The 17,588-nt window shown below is 40.8% G+C and overlaps 1 non-coding gene across 1 annotated transcript; it reads left to right on the top strand.

The window, feature by feature from the left end:
* Window positions 1-4,381: 4,381 nt before the first annotated feature.
* Window positions 4,382-4,454, top strand: Trnak-cuu (transfer RNA lysine (anticodon CUU)). Its single transcript has one exon. It is a non-coding gene; the product is annotated as a tRNA-Lys (tRNA).
* Window positions 4,455-17,588: the final 13,134 nt, after the last annotated feature.

The raw sequence follows: 17,588 nt of genomic DNA, 5'->3' as shown, positions 1-17,588 counted from the left end.
CTCCACCGCCTCCCATTTCCCTCCCCCTCCCCTGATCAAGTCTCCCTCCCTCGTCAACCCAAAGAGCAATCAGGGTTCCCTCTCCTGTGGGAAGTCCAAGGACCACCCACCTCAATCCAGGTCTAGTAAGGTGAGCATCCAAACTGCCTAGGCTCCCACAAAACCAGTACGTGCAGTAGGATCAAAAAACCCATTGCCATTGTTCATGAGTTCTCAGTAGTCCTCATTGTCCGCTAAGTTCAGCAAGTCTGGTTTTATCCCATGCTTTTTCAGACTCAGGCCAGCTGGCCTTGGTGAGTTCCCGATAGAACATCCCTATTGTCTCAGTGTGTGGGTGCACCCCTCGCGGTCCTGAGTTCCTTGCTCGTGCTCTCTCTCCTTCTGCTCCTGATTTGGACCTTGAGATTTCAGTCCGGTGCTCCAATGTGGGTCTCTGTCTCTGTCTCCTTTCATCTCCTGATGAAGGTTAATATTCAGGAGGATGCTTATATGTTTTTCTTTGGGTTCACCTTCTTATTTAGCTTCTCTAGGATCACGATTTATAGGCTCAATGTCCTTTATTTATGGCTAGAAACCAAATATGAGTGAGTACATCCCATGTTCCTCTTTTTGGGTCTGGGATACCTCACTCAGGATAGTGTTTTCTATTTCCGTCCATTTGTATGCAAAATTCAAGAAGTCATTGTTTTTTTACTGCTGAGTAGAACTCTAATATGTATATATTCCATACTTTCTTCATCCATTCTTCCATTGAAGGGCATCTAAGTTGTTTCCAGGTTCTGGCTATTACAAACAATGCTGCTATGAACATAGTTGAGCATATACTTTTGTTGTATGATAGCATGCTCAACTTCCTTAGCGATCAGGGAGATGCAAATCAAGACAACATTAAGATACCATCTTACACCTGTCAGAATAGCTAAAATAAAAAACACCAATGATAGCCTCTGCTGGAGAGGTTGTGGAGAAAGGGGTACACTCATCCATTGCTGGTGGGAATGCAAACTTGTGCAACCACTTTGGAAAGCAGTATGGCGGTTTCTCAGGAAATTCGGGATCAACCTACCCCTGGACCCAGCAATACCACTCTTGGGAATATACCCAAGATACAAATTGTTAAAAATACAAGTTAATAATCTGTTATCCTCAAATTACTGATATACGTACAGGGATAAGCCTTATTTATTCCCCTGTATATGTTTTTAAAGCTTAAAACTAGTTATTTAAAATAAAGTTTTTTTTTAATCGGATATACCTGGATAGCCCTAAATACTTCAGAAATCTATAAAATATGGCATTTAAAATAATGTTTAAAAAGCTTATATCAGAGACTCCCAGATCCTCACAGTGACCCAAGGTCTCCAAAGAAGACTATGGGACACCACGATGTCTCCACCTGGATAACAACAATGCTGACTGCTGAGTAAGATGCCCCGATGCTATGACCCGCTGCCAGGACCCAGCCCAGACTGTGGACACTGGAAAATTGATTGCACCACTTTTTCCAATAAGGTCAATCTTTTCCATGTCCCTCTTCCACAGAAACCAATCACCTTATGGGCCTGGTAAAGCCTGCTGTTCTGATACTGCTGCCTCCAATGCTTTGGAGACCTGGGTATGACTGTATATGGGCTGGTCTCTGTCATTTTTCTCTTTGTCTGTACTTAAGTATAATTTACTTATTCTTCTAAGATCTCTGATTGTATTAATGGGTAGGGCAGCTATAATATCAGTTTAAGAGCAAAAGGTATCCAGATCCTTCCACAAAGCTATAGCCAGCTTGTTAGGTCATTATATATAAAGGTCTAAGAATAAGTGATAAAACAATGACTACATACTGTTTGGGTCACAAGCTCAGGATTTTCTAATTATAAGTTTGTACACTTTTAACCCAAAGTTGTGTTTTTTCTAGAACTCAAAAGTATGAATCTATTTTTGCTGTTTTATAGATATCTGTTATTTGCTTTTTCTATAATATGGATTTTAATATGGGCCTAAAAGTTTCAAATGTATTAACTTCTGCTCCTAGTTTAAATTTGTCTCAATAGGTTTCCCCTTGGTTGGCAGACACAACCAAGCATTAATGCATTAATTGCTGACTATAACCTGCTCCAAATGACTGTGGAGCCTGGACTTGCTAAAAACTGATGTGAACCAGTTTAGCCTATGTGAATGCTCCCTGGCACTTCAACAGAGTACATAAACCAAATGTTCCTGAAATTTTCTCTTTGTTTTTGACTAGCATTTCACCTTTGTTAACTCTTGACAACGATACCACAAAGTCAGCTGGAACTAATTAAAAGAATACATCATCTGGTAATCCCTGGTTAAAGTGCTAAGTCCAAAAAAAAAAATAACCCTGAAAAGACTCTGAACAGTTTTAGGATTATAAGAGACAATTTGACCAAAGTTAACAAAGCTTGCTCATGAATGAGCCTCCCTAGGACCAAGAGGAGTGGGGAATGTGGGACCCTTACCCCTTATTCTCAAAGGGACAAAAAGGAATTTTCTAGCAGAATGTTTTAAAAATAGAAACTCAGACTTACTTGTTCCCAAGAAGGTAGTGGCCTTTCCCCCTCCCACCTGAGAAATTATGCCTGGCCACATGGTACAGGCTGATAAAGATGGCCTTGCTCCAAGAACAAAGAATTAACTGACATAGCAGGATGGGAGAGAGCAAAAGACCAAATCAGCTTCAAATGGCCTCTTTGTATTTACACCTTTAAAAGCTTACCCCACAGAGGAGCTTCAACTTCTCTCTACCTCACTGCAGTGGGGTTAGAGATGGGTTCCAAACATGTTTGTATTATGCTAATTGAACCTTGCTTATTACAGTCTGGACCTCTCTGGTGATCTCTCTCTGGGGGTCATAATCTGGGCACAACCGTGACAATTCTATTTTCTCCAAAGACAGGGTCTGCTAGTCTGCATGCTATTTCTATGTAACTTAATATTTCCTGAGTAATCTTGTTGATCATAACCAATGTCGATGCTTGCTGCATTTTGTCTGCCCTTCAACAGGAGTATAGGAAAGGAGTATAGGAAATGAGCAGGAATGACTCAAATGTAGCTTCATTATCAGAAACTCCACCCCAATAGGGGTACTGACTCCACCAAACCTGCAATCCCAGGGTGCCCTATGCCTCTTGTAGGAAACTTAACCATCCAGTATCTCTTTCTGCAGTTTGATTGAACAGAGGCTCCATCCCAGCACCTGTTTACTTTTGTTTATACAGTTAGGGAGGGGCCCTAGAGAATCTGCAAAGTTTCTCTTCTCTCAGACCTGTGATCATTTGTCTTCCAGTGGCTCTTGGACTTCCCTTCCATCTTAAGAACTGTTTCAAGTTGGAGAGAATGTTGCAATTCATAGGGTAATACAGGGGAAAGATGACATCCATGGTTGACTCATTGCATACCTGTGAGCACTACTGATATTCTAGAGAGATAGGCATAAACTTGGACTTTCCCAACCACAGAGGGGTGTGCCATTCAAATTAGGTACTGCAGGACTATAGACATCAAAGGATCCACTGAGAACTGAGGACTATTCTAGCCCCAGAGCCTGTACTCCTCAGTTACACCCTGAGCCATCCTTAGAGGAGGCTGTAGGGCAGAGATACTCCATGGGTCATTTGAAACTGAGACTCATGTATTTGCTATCCATGTTTTATGACAAGATTTCCTGAAGGGGGAAATCTGTTCTTTGGATTGGCCTGCACAAAGAGTCACCAGAGCATCAATGGAAGGGAGCAAGCAGCACTGAATATAACAGCTCATAAGTTTTCAGATCCTTTTTCCTTCACTGTGTCCATGTGTTATAATGTGTGTGAGTTCTAGCTATGAGAGATGAGAGTGTGTGTAATCTGATGGCAATTATATGGGAAGGAATAAATGAGGCATTGTTCAAAAGTACAATGTGTGTGTGTGTGTGTGTGTGTGTGTGTGTGTGCACATGCAGAGTCTGTCACATCAAGTTCTACATCTGAAAGGACCGAAAGAACCAGTATAAGTACATGATACCCAAAGAACAAGTTCTTAGCACAAAGGAGATTTATTTGTCCCATAGGGACAAATGACAGGGACTAAAAGGCAATATAGGGGATGGAAAACAAAGGAGAAGGGAAAGGGAAGAAGACAAAGAGAGGGGGAAGGGATATTTTTCCCTGAGGGATAAAGGGTTGTTTCTGGATAGAGAGGAGACTGACATGGCTCATAGATGACTGAAATTTTATAAAGGTAAAAGGGGAAACCCCATAGAAGGATGAGCTGGTTTGCTTTGATTGGGCATGTTAATTGGGACAGTCAAAGGGGACTTTTGATTTCTGGACTTCAATTGTTGTGGGAGCTGCGGGATGCGTTCCTGCTGCCCCAGCTCCTGGTCGCCTGGCTAGCTCAGTCGGTAGAGCATGAGACTCTTAATCTCAGGGTCGTGGGTTCGTGCCCCACGTTGGGCGCCATTCTGTTGTGGGAGCTGCGGGCTGCGTTCCTGCCGCTCCAGCTCCTGGTCGCCTGGCTGGCTTATGCCCCAAAATAACAATACAAAAACTGTATTCTTTTAAACACTGCCTGGCCCATTAGCTCTAGCCCTTACTGGCTAATTCTCATATCCCGATCAACCCATCTCTAATAGTCTGTGTAGCACCAGTCTTACCAGGAAAGATTCAGCATGTCTGACCTGGCAGCTTGCTTCATTGCATCTGCCCCAGAGAAGAGCGGCATCGCATCTGACTCTGAGAGGAGCTGCCCTGCATCTGCTCACTTCCTCTTCCTCCCAGCATTCTGTTCTGTTTACTCCACCCACCTATGTTCTAACCTATGAGGGCCTGTTGAAATATGAGCGGCGGCTGGGCTGCATCCCACCACTCAGCTTCCAGCCACCCAGCTAGCTTTACCCGAAATAATTACACGGAAACTGTAAACACTGCTTAGCAGTTTCTTTATTATTTAACCAATGACCTCCATCATTCAATACTTTGGTTTTTGGACTTTGGTAATGAGCCTCAAGAAGAGGAAGTCACCAAATAAGGGAATATATCTTTGTAGCGAGCTTTAGGAATATAATGTAATAGTTTTTAGCAAGGCAGGAGAAATGGGAGAAAAGGGCACATCTTGCCAGAGCAATTTTTTACATGTTTGGGACCAGTAGGTCACCTTCAACTTCCCCTGAGGTTCCTCCCAGCTAGCTCTACATCTCCCCAAATCTGAGCACCTTTTCTGTCCTTCTGTTCATTAGCTACAATTTTAGAAAGCCCTTATTTGCTGTGGTTTTGTTGCATGGAGTTGCTTGTTCATCCTGGCTGCCCAGTTAGCTTAGACCCAAAATAATTACACAGAAATTGTATTAATCAAATTACTGCTTGGCCCATTAGCTCTAACTTCTTGTCGACTAACTCTTACACCATAATTTAACCCATCTTCATTAATCTGTGCATCACCAGCAAAGTTTCAGCACATCTATCTCCAGTTGTGGATCCATGGTGTCTCTCTCTCTCCACCTTCCTTCTCCCACCATTTAGTTCAATTTTCCATGCCTACCTAAGTTCTGCCCTATCAATAGGCCAAAGCAGTTTCTTTATTCATTAACCAATAAAAGCAACACATAGACAGAAAGACCTCTCACACCATTTCCTCTTTTCTGTGTAAACAAAAAGGAAGGCTTTAACATAGTAAAATTACATATAACAAAACAGTTATCAAGCAAGAATTATAGTTACAATATTTATATCTACTTTAGTGTGATGGTGGCATCTAGGGTATCTCTTTCCCACTCCTTCATCAATTTAAAATTTCTCCTTGCTGATAAACAGCCTGTGAAGCATGTAGACAGAAATGAAGGTGGACACTGGGATTATGAAACCCAAGGAAGTCACTGTGGAAGTGCACGGGTGTGACTAATCTATCCTCCTCTTGCACAGCTGCACCTGTTCACATAAGCACAGGCTCCAGGTCCATGTGAATTCCCTCTGAATTCTCTTTGTCAGAGCACACGCTAAGATAGCTCTTGTTTGGATGACATGCATTTCAGTGGGATATTTTATATATATATATGTGTGTGTAGAAAATATAATATATATGATATTAATAACATATATAAAATATCACATATATGATATTAATATCATATATAACATCATATATATCATATTAATAACTATATATTTTCTGAGACAAGATATCTCTTTGTAGCCATGTTTATCCTGGAACTTGCTCTGTAGAGCATGCTGGTCTTGATCTCGCAGATCCATATATCTCTGCCTCCTAAATTTTGGGATTAAAGGCATATTCCACTGTGTCTGGTTCATATACTATTCTACTATTTCCCTGGAAAATCTAGGGTCCCAATTACTTCCATAAATCAAAGTAATTTATTGTAGGTCTTTACAAAGAAGTCTTTTTTAAAGTTTCACACATTTATGAAATTTCCAAATTTCAGTTTAGAAAGCTGAAAATATCTTCAGCAAAGTTCTTAATGACAGCAGTTTTATGAACGTTGCAGCAATCATGGGTTCAGTGACATATGCCCGAGTCTGGTTGTGTATACTTATTTGTGCATGAGTGATACATGTGTGGAATTCAAACAAAGGCCTCCAGGATATAAATAAATCAAATGTTGAAGTAAGATTGCTCTGATGATGAACATTTGATATTTGCTTATCCACATAAAAAGGCACAGTTGGCTTGTTAGATGTAGTGATGGGGCAAACAGGCCTGCTTTTCATCCCGCCTGACTTCCACATAGCTAGCTTAGCCCTGGAAATAATAACATAAAAACTGTATTCTTTTAAACACTGCCTGGCCCATTAGCTCTTCTTGGCTAACTCTCACATCTTGACTAACCCATTTCTAATAATCTGTGTAGCACCTCGAGGTGGTGGCTTACCGGGAAAGATTCAGCATGTCTGACCTGGCAGCTGGCTCTATGGCGTCTGACTACCCTCTACTTCCCAGCATTCTGTTCTGTCTATTCCACCCACCTAAGGACTGGCCTATCAAAGGCAAAGGCAGTTTGTTTATTAACCAATGAAAGTAACACATAGACAGGTGACTCTCCTACATCATTTCCCCTTTTTCTGTTTAAACAAAAAAGAAAGGCTTTCACTTTAACACAGTAAAATTACATATAACAAAACAGTTATCAAGAAAGAATTACAGTTACAATATTCAGATCTATTTTATCTGTTATAATAACAAAGGAAAACTATAACTAACTATTCTTCGACTCCATCAAAGATTTCAGAAGGATATAATGTTACCTAAGTAAACAAGAAGTAAGCAACTTCCAAAACTGTAGAAATGACAGAGACATCTTGCTGCCTGGACAGTCACCCAAAGTTCCCTCTGTACCGTTGGAGCATCTATCTTCAGTCTTCAGGTCCATATTATCCAGCAGACTCTTCCACAAAGCAGGAAATTTCAAAGACAGTTCAGTCACTTTTTGCTGTGTCCTGCAGAATGTCTCGCAGACTCTTTCATAAATTAGGAATCCTGAAAGACCATCTCACCTTTAGGCAAGTTGAGCAGTCCTCTCTCTGCGGGTACTTTGTGTCCAGTTTATGCAACAGTCCAGGCAAGAGCAGTTTCTTGCCCAAATGGCTATCAAACTCCGTAAGGAGCCTTTTCAATGCCCATCCTCAACTTGAAGTAGCTGGTGCTGCCAAGAGCAGACATGTCTCATTGTCATGAAAAGCCCTAAGTTATTAAAACATTTAAAATGCCATATTCTGTAGTCTTTGAAAGATGTGAAGAATGCCTATATAACTGAAATATATCTCTACATATCTAGAAAATCTAACTAACATGACTACAAGCTTGACTATTATCCACGATTATTTATTAGCAACCTATATTTCTTAATTATACATTACATTCTTAAATGAACTACATAATCGCAATACCTTAGTCAAGAGCAGAAACACATATAAATATAACAAAACTGACCTTAAATTTAAACCACTAAAGCAAAATCCATATCAATGCAAAATTTTCATATCTATATCATATCCCCCTTTAAATATAAAAGAACACTTATAAGCAATATTTTGGAATATGGACATAGTTATCTCTCTCCAAACTTCTTCCTGCTGTTTAGGGGAGCTGTTATTCAGGTTTTTCATGGTATAACCTGTGTACCAGGTTCATCTCAGTTGGCAGTTGAGTAAAGTAATTTTTTTTCCAATGGAGTAAATAGATTTATTTTTTTCTCAGAGCTGGGAAAACACTTCCCGGCACCCATCCCATATAAGCATATACCTTAGTTTATACCACAGTACAGCAATGTCAGCAGCTCAACCAGAAAGTGAAAAAAAAAGACCAAGCAGCATTTTTTATGGTGAAAAAGTGTATATTTAGAATTAGCCGGCTGGGCTCAGTTTAGATGATTCCAATTTTGTTGGCAACATCCAGAGCATCATAATCAGGAGCCAACTGAACATATGCCTTCTTCTCTCCGTTGGGCCTTATGAGGGTGTTGACTTTGGCCACATCGATGTCATAGAGTTTTTTCACAGCCTGTTTGATCTGGTGCTTGTTAGCCTTGACATCCACAATGAACACAAGGTGTTGTTGTCTTCTATCTTCTTCATGGCTGACTCGGTGGTCAGGGGGAATTTGATGATGGCATAGTGGTCAAGCTTGTTCCTCCTGGGCGCGCTCTTCCGGGGGTATTTAGGCTGCCTTCGTAGCCGCAGGGTCTTGGGCCGCCGAAAGGTGGGCGATGTGCGGATCTTCTTTTTGTGGCTGTGGACGCCTTTCAGCACTGCCTTCTTGGCTTTCAAGGCCTTCGCTTTAGCTTCAGCTTTGGGAGGGGCAGGAGCTTCCTTCTTCGCTTTTGGCGCCATCTTGACGAAAAGGGCGTAAAGTAATTTTTTGAGGGTGTTCACAGCAACCTTTCAGGAGGGTGTGGTCTATCATACCATATTGGGAGAGAAGCAATCCACAGGGTCTCATCCTCTGTGAAAATAAAACAAGAACTTTTCCAAAGCATCATAACCTTAGATCCAAATTTTGAAGTCAAGGTATTTCCAAAGTGTCTATCTTGGATTAATTCAGCAGCATTTATAAACAAATATCTTTTAGTGTCTGTTGCTCCTTCCTCAGCATTCAAACAATTCAAAGAGAGCATAATAGCATACAGTGTCAAGATTCTCTGTATTTTCTATCTTTGTGTGGCTTTATTTTAACCTCTATTGTAGTGATAGGTGAGGGCGCCATTTGTAGTGATGAGATGAGCAGGCCTGCTTTTCATCCTGCTCTGCTCCCACACAGCTAGCTTTACACCCGAAATAACAACACACAAATTGTACTCATTTAAACACTGCCTGGCCCGTTATATCTGGCCTCTTCTTGGCTCTCACATCTTGATTAACCCATTTCTAATAATCTGTGTAGCACTATGAGGTGGTAGCTTACTGGGAAAGATTTAGCATGTCTGACCTGGTGGTTGGCTCCATTGCGTCTCACCCAGAGAGGAGAGGCATGGCGATTGCCTCACTTCCCTCTTCCCAGAATTCTGTTCTGTCTTCCCTGCCTACCTATATTCTAACCTATCAAGCCAAGCAGTTTTTTTTTATTAATTAACCAATGAAAGCAACAGATAGATAAAGACCCACCTACGTCATTTCCCCTTTTTCTGTTTAAAAAAAATGATGTGGGAGGGTCTTCTGTTTGTGTTGATTTCATTGGTTAATAAAGAAACTGCCTTGGCCCATTTGATAGGCCAGCCCTTAGGTGGGTGGAGTAGACAGAACAGATGCTGGGAGGAAGAAGGTAGTGGGTCAGATGCAATGGAGCCAGCCGCCATGTCAGACATGCTGAATGTTTTCTGGTAAGCCACCACCTAGTGGTGCTACACACATTAATAGAAATGGGTTAATCAAGATGTGAGAGTTAGCCAAGAAGAGGCACGAAATAATGGGCCTGGCAGTGTTTAAATGAATGCAGCTTGTATGTTGTTATTCTGGGGCTAAGCTAGCCATGCGGGAGTTGGGTGGAACTAAAAGCAGGCCTGCTCGCCCCATCACTACACTCTATTTTGTTTATTTTTAATTTTTGAGACAAGTTCTTTGTATATCTTTGTTCTGGAATAACTCTGTAGACCAGGCTGTCCTTGAACTCACAGAGATCCGTTGGTTTCTGCCTCCCAGGCATTGGGATTAAAGGTGTGTGCTACCACACCTTGAAGTCACAGAGGTCAATCTACCTCTGCCTCTGAAGTGTTGGGATTAAAGTTGTGTACCCAATACTGTCTTTTTTTTTTTTACTTTAAGAACTTTAACCTTTAGCCTACATATATTTTTAACACACTGTAAACCATTTAGAAGTTTTCTGTCTTTGAATCTATCTTTTCTGTATCTCTCTCTCTTTTTCTGACCACATGAGCCTTTAATTTACTAAGGAATATGGGTAGAATTAAAGCCGTGGCTTTGACGGCTGAATCCAGCACATTCCTTAGCTTTCTGCGATTTCAGCCTCATGGCTGAGGTACTGGCTGTAGTCATGTTTATTGCCACAACTCTATGGCATTTCAAGGTCCCTGCCAGCAAGCAAGGTGCAGCATTCTGCTCACAGACCACAATTAGTTGGACTGCCTGACTGAAAGAGTCAGAGTTTGTCCTGGCAGAATGGCCCAGAAAACCGGCATTTTAAAATGGTGCAGCTTTTTTCCTGATATGGCTGAAAACCGAAAAGCATGCATTCAGCTTTTCATCAGCACCATTTAAGTTTTTCGTGGTAGGATCTCTTAAAAGGGCTGTAGGGTTTTGCAGCTAAAGCTGAGTCAGGAAGCCTCTCTTAGATGACAGCGCTTGCTTACCTCTAGCAAGCAGAGCAGACGTGAGAAATTGCTGCTACCAAGAAAACATGCTTTACTCTATTCTTTCCCAAGCTTTCTCAGGCTTTCTGTGGATTCATTTATCCATGTCTGGGAGCCATTTTTAGAAGGAACAGCAGGCTGCGTTCCTGCCACCCAGCTCCCGGCTCCCTGGCTTAGCCCTGGAAATAATAACATGGAAACTGTATTCTTTTAAATACTGCCTGGCCCATTAGTTCCAGCATCTTCTTGGCTAACTCTCACATCTTGACTAACCAGTTTCTAATAATCTATGTAGCACCATGAGGTGGTGGCTTACCGGGAAAGATTCAGCATGTCTGACCTGGCGGCTGGCTCCGTGGCGTCTGACTCACTACCCTCTTCCTCCCAGCATTTTGTTCTGTCTATTCCACCCACCTAAGGTCTGGCCTATCAAAGCCCAAGGCAGTTTCTTTATTAACCAATGAAAGTAACACATAGACAGATGACTCTCCTACATCAGTTAGAGATAATTCTGGGTAATAAATGTTGTTATCCACACTATGAACATTAGTTATTTCTTGTTTTATTTTAGGCTTCATATCAGAGTGACTGAAAAAGGGACCTTTCTGAATAATGAAGGAATCAGAAGTGCCAGAATCAACACAAATTAGACATTAGTTTGTAGCAAGTCATAATTGTAGCCTTTGTTAAATTACATAACATCTTTTGATTATCCAATTAAATTCTTTGAAAAAATAATGTATTTATTTATTTACTTGTATTGGAGTTTTGAGATGGGGGTCTTTTGACATAGCCCTGCTGTACTGTGACTTTCTGTGTAGAACATGCTGGCCTGAAATTTACACAAATATGCCTGCCTTTGCCTTTGAGTGCTGGAATTAAAGGATTATGGTACCATACCTAGCAAAAGGACTACTCATATACATAGTGGTGGGAGTGTAAACTAGTCCAGCTACTTTTGAAACTAGACTGAAGGTTTCACAAACTACTAGAGGCAAAACTGCCATATAACCTAGGTACACCACCTCTGGTGTGTACTCAATAGAACTGATATTTTACTACAGAAAACTTGTACACTCATTTTGGCTCAGTGGTTAAAGCTCAGTGGTACTGATCTTCCAGAGGTCCTGATTTCAATTCCTACCAAACACATAGTGGCACCCAACAATTTGTAATGAGATCTGGCACCCTCTTGAGGAAGAGACCTCGTCAGTCGTCCTCATCAACTTATGTCATGAAACCCAATATGGACAAGTTCAACAGAACTGCCATATACAGGCAGCCAATGCATGCTTAAACGTTGCCAGGGCATACATTTCATTCATTTCCGTTCATGATAGTCAGGAATGTAATCCACACTGATGTTCATTAATAGGTGAATAAATATGAAAAACATGATACACATTCACAATGTAATATTATCCATAAAAAATGAAGTCCTGAAATTTTCAAGGAAATGGATGGAAATAGAAAAAATTGTAGTTAATGTGTTAACCTAGGCCCAGAAAATCAAGCACTGCATATTTTCTCATGCAGATCTTAGCTTGAAATCTCTTGTTTTGTGTGTTTAACATTGAGTACAAGTGGGAGTCAGGAAACTAGAAAGGGATCTTTATGCTAAGAGAAGGGGGATAGAAGATTGTAGATACCATGTTAGTAGAGAGAAGGAATATTGGTGGTAAAAATCCTTAGGCATAGAAGGGCTGGGAACAATGAAGAAAATCAGCTGCTAGTATGGGGAAGGAGTGGGGACTAATCCAAAGCAGGGATGTATGGAAAGCCATACACAACCCAGTTAAAACATATCACTGGAGGGATTGTAGAACAAATGCAATGTGAAAGGAAAAGTGGGAATTCTGGGAGCTAGAACTATGTGGAACTGGAGAAGCTTGAGAAGAGAGGATGGGTAAACCAAAATTGGGATATACTGAGTGCTGAGGATTAAGTGAGGGTAGGGAGATTAAGAGAAGAGGCTGGGTGAACCAAAACTAAGAATATATACAAGTACCAATGAAAACCCACTGCTTAATATGCTAACTTAAAAATCTTACTTAGAAAAAGAGTTGCAATGTTAAATATTTGCATAGGTGGGCAATGTTGTTCCCAAAAGAATTGGGTCAGTAAGCAAAAATTGAAGTGCAGGGAATAGGATACCTCTCTCTGAATTACTGTGCTGGAAGACCACAGCATTCTCTAAAACAATATAGGCTACTGCCATTGTCCTTGGTTATCTCCCAAAACTGTATGGAAAGATCCTATTGCTGAAGACCCTGATGTGGGATTTTCCTCTGTATGCTGTGAATACCACTGGTTAATAAAGAATCTATCTTGGGCATAGCAGGGCAGAATAGAGGTAGGTGAGGAAACCTAAACTGAATGCTTAAAGAAAGAAGGAAGAATCAGGGAGATGCCCTGTAGACACTACTAGGGACAGATGAGCTGGAACCTTACTCATCTTGCCACAACCACGTGGCAATACACAAATTAATAGAAAATGATTAAATTAATATGTAAGAGATAGCTAATAAGATACTAGAGCTAATAGGCCAAGCAGTAATTTAATTAATATAGTTTCTGTGTGGTTATTTGAAGTCTGAGCAGCTGGGAACAAACAAGTGGGCAGCTACTACAAGACTCCATGTGCTTTGGTACAGGACTTAGAGAAATCAATGTCAAACCCACCAGGAAACTTTATCCTGCCTGGCTAGCTTTCAAATAGCCAGCAGATGCTATTCAAGCAGCTAGGCAGAAAAAATAGCCTTTTTTTTCAAGGCTGGACCTATGGACTACAACCTTGACTAGTATGTTTGATGTGCCTACTGCTGCACTAGTGGCACTTTTGTTGACTGGTAACAAAGCACCTTCTGATTGTATCTGAGGTCTGGAGGGAACTTCATGCTTGGAACTATAATGTTGGCCAGAATCCCATGGCTGAGGGGCTAGTAGGCTCTAGGGTAGAACCTGATACTGTTATTTTACTAAGTGGTCATCCAGTCAAATTTTCTTCCAAATATTTCTGTCTGAACATCCAAACCTGGGCTTTGCTACCAGGAGTTTGGTAGGTGGTAGTCAATGCTGAAATTCATAATAGATCAAACTGCTGAGCATAAGGGTCTGAGGACCCACTCACAAATAAGATGTCTTTATCAATTGCCATGCCCAAGGTCCAAAGGATATTAGAGAAGAGTCAGAAAGAACCAGCTGAGGGGAGGAGTGCTGTGAAATAGAAACTTTGATCTGAACATGCAGGAATAAGGGTTTCAAATGTCAAAGTGATGAGTGGCAGGACCTGGAATGAGAAATAAAGAAGACAATAGCAATATCTGGGACCATGGGGTCTTGTATAAGCTGAGGACTTATGCCAAGTGAGTTTATTAAGAAGTATAATATCTTATATACTATCTGTAGGGGGAAATGACCAAGGTCAGCAAAGAGCTAAGACAGGCAATGTTGGCAAAGAGAACATGGGACACATCAGGTACAGCTGCCTAAGGACTGATAAACACTGCTCTAGGGGATAGGTCAGGTTCCTAGAAACAATGACTTTTATTCCTATAAGAAATTGACTCCTGTGTCAGACAGACCTTTCTCAGTGTATTCCTGGAGGAAGCCACAGTATTCAAATTCTGTTTGTATTGTAATCATACGTCTTGGGTCAGTTTGGTTCCCCACAGTACATGACAGGACTATAGCACTTAAGAACTCACATTAGCTGAGCTTATCTGCACAAGCTGCACAATAAAGATGCATATAAACTTCTGACCTACATGGAAGGACTTCTCCATGCCCCTCATCTTACTAAGAAGGTATTGGCAATTGATAGCTGCCTGGAGTAGGGGAAATCATTCAAGAATTCTTGATATTCTCTCTCTCTCTCTCTCTCTCTCTCTCTCTCTCTCTCTCTCTGTCTTTATCTCTTTTCCTTTCTCTATCCACTCTTCCTTCTTAAAATATGAATGGAGAGACTTGTTCCCATTCCTCATGGCATCTTCTTTTCTATCTCAATCCTCCTGTTGAACATAATTCTTCAGTGTTATTTTCTACAGTAAATCATAATTCATAATATTGTCCCCTGGCTTCTCCTACTTCTCTGTCTCTGCCTTCTCCTCCTTTTTCCTTGCTGATTTTTTATGTGGATTTTTTTCTTCTGATTGCAGAATTTTCTTCTGTATTTCTTTTGGTATAGACATTTAAAATGTATTTTCCTATGAATTTCACCTTCAACAGTGAGGCAACACCTTCCCCAGGAGTCTATTCTTCCCAGGTAGCAGGGGCAGCTGTGAACTAAGGAACAGGTGCATCCCAGTTCAGCTTAGAGAACCAGGGAGTTTACTGTGGCTCTCAAGGGACACTGTTGACTCTTGAGTCCATGTAGTATGAAAAAATCCTGGGAACAATTAAAGGTAATGACTTACAAAAATTGTTAAAAAGATAAAAAATAGCAAAATGTTATGAAAATTAGCAGCCTGTTCCCTCTGCCTCACTGCCCTTGAGTCTTCTGTTCAGTCAACCCGACATGGTAGAGAGATTGGATGCATGAGGAGCATAAAGGACAATGTTTCATCAGGCAAAGGTCGCAGCTTTTGGAGCAAAAGCAGACACATTCAATATGACTCTTGAAGCTTGATGGTTGTTTGAATTCATACATGTGTAGTTTCAAGAGCCATGATTCCCAGAACACAGTTGTCCTAAACTCCTGTCCTGTACATAGGACACCTTTAGAGTAAATCTGACTTTTCAGATATTATTTAAGTAGAGACCTAGAGATGGAAAGATTTTACTGGATCAAGTAGGTTGTCTAACCTGACCATGGAGTTCCTTAAGAGAGACACAGAACATCAGAGAAAAAGTTAAAGATGCTACACTGTTGGGTCTGAAGATGGAAGATGGGACTCTTCATGGGAAGCAGGTAGTCTGTATAGATGGTTAGGCCAAGGAAGAGTTTGCCTTTAAACCTCCAAAAGAAACAAGGTCATATTGGAAATTATAGTCCAACAAGATGTTTCGAACCTCTCTCCAGCCTTTAGATCTATGATTGAGATTCATGTTGTTGTTATTTTAAGCTTACTTTTCTATTTTTAGGTTTATTTATTTTATATTTATGTGTATAGTTGCTTGTGTGTGTCTATGTCTGTTTGTCTGTCTGTAGAACATGTACATACCTGGTGTCTGCTGAGGTTGGAAGAGGGCGCTGGATTCCCTGACACTTGAGTAAGGGTGTTTATGTGCTACCATGGAGTGTTAGGAACAAAAACTGATTCCTTTGCAAGAGCAGCTTGGCCTCTTAGCTGCTGAGCCATCTCTCCAGTCCCTTAGTCTTATTTTGCTTTTAAGTTAGAGTGCTAAAATAAACATGGTATTGTTTGTTTCTTTTCCTGTTTTTTCTTCAGGAGAAAGTCTCATTATGTAGCCCTGAATGTCCTGGAACTCACTATGTAGACCAGGCTGGCTTTAAACTCACAGAAATCTTTGTGCCTTTCAGGTGATGAAATTAAAGGCTGCATACAGCCTAAAATTGGGGTCTTTGTGGATCCAGCCCCTCAGACCTTTTCAGGGTCCAGTTAAGGCATTTACCAGTGAAACTAAGTGATCATTACATCTGCAAGCAAGGTAAAACCAGGGCATGCTTATTTTTGTTTACTTGTGTGGACAGCTATGAAACAACAGTTTTAGGCATGTAGCAATTCTATGTCATTTGCTATCTGGAGATGTCTTAAATGAAATACTTTTCCCTGGAGACTTAACACTGACTAAATGCTGCCAATAAAGATAATTTAGAAAGATAGAACTCTATGTTTACATGGGAAGAAGGAACAAAGTGGAAAACAGGTTTTTGGACTGTGTGACTGCTTTCACGTAAAGCTAGGAGATGTTATCAGTATACCCCAAATTATAAGAAAAATTGTGCCCAATAAATGATCAAAATGTGCTGAGCTGTGGGAAATATACCCCAAACTTGTAACACGTGGGAATAAGCTACAGGAGAAATCTACAGCCAGTCCATTCAAAAAGCAATAACCCCAACAACCTTGTATCTTGGTTTACATCCTCCAACTGAATTTTTGATTCTGACGGGTTGACCTTATGAAATGATGGATGAATAATTGCTGCATAATCCCGCTGCTTGTAGCACTTTTAAACATATAAATTTTCTATCTCCTGAACTGCATCTAAACAATGTTAGGCACAGGGAACACTGTGAACACTGTTAACATGTGACTGTCTGGGTTCTGTAGCTCACTGCCTTGCATGACAGAAGCATACATACTGTTAATCAGCAGCCAGGAAAACAACAAAACTCAAATATCATTTCATTCATCTAGTGGGGATTTCCCGTGAGAAGATGTCTTGAACAGCTGTGACCTGTAGGTGGCGACAGTGTCCTACAGAGGCTACAGTCTAGTGGAGATTGTTGCTGCTCTTCTCATTTTCATCTCCGTAATAGGACACACAATGATCTAAGCCTTACAGATTTACTGAGTCTGGTGAGACAATTCATGGATAAGCTTGTAATGCTGCCTCCTTTGGCCCATTTTATTCTATGACAAAACCCTGCACTAGGGGCTACAAAATTTCTCAAGATGTTGAATTATAAATAGAATATAATTTTGTTGTTATGTGATTTAGAATTCAGGGTAACAATGCCAATCAAATTCCTTTCGTGGGTTAATTTTGTCATGCTGCAGTTTCCTCTGAGACCATCGCAACCTTGATTGGAGGTTAGGAAAACAAAAAGTTAAACCACTCAAGAGAGCTTCAGAGCATCCCTAAAACCATC

Source organism: Chionomys nivalis, chromosome 1 (genome assembly GCF_950005125.1).
Source record: "Chionomys nivalis chromosome 1, mChiNiv1.1, whole genome shotgun sequence".
In the NCBI taxonomy this organism is placed as follows: domain Eukaryota; kingdom Metazoa; phylum Chordata; class Mammalia; order Rodentia; family Cricetidae; genus Chionomys; species Chionomys nivalis.
The sequence above is the reverse complement of the archived record's forward strand: the minus strand, read 5'-3'. Positions and strand labels throughout refer to the sequence as shown.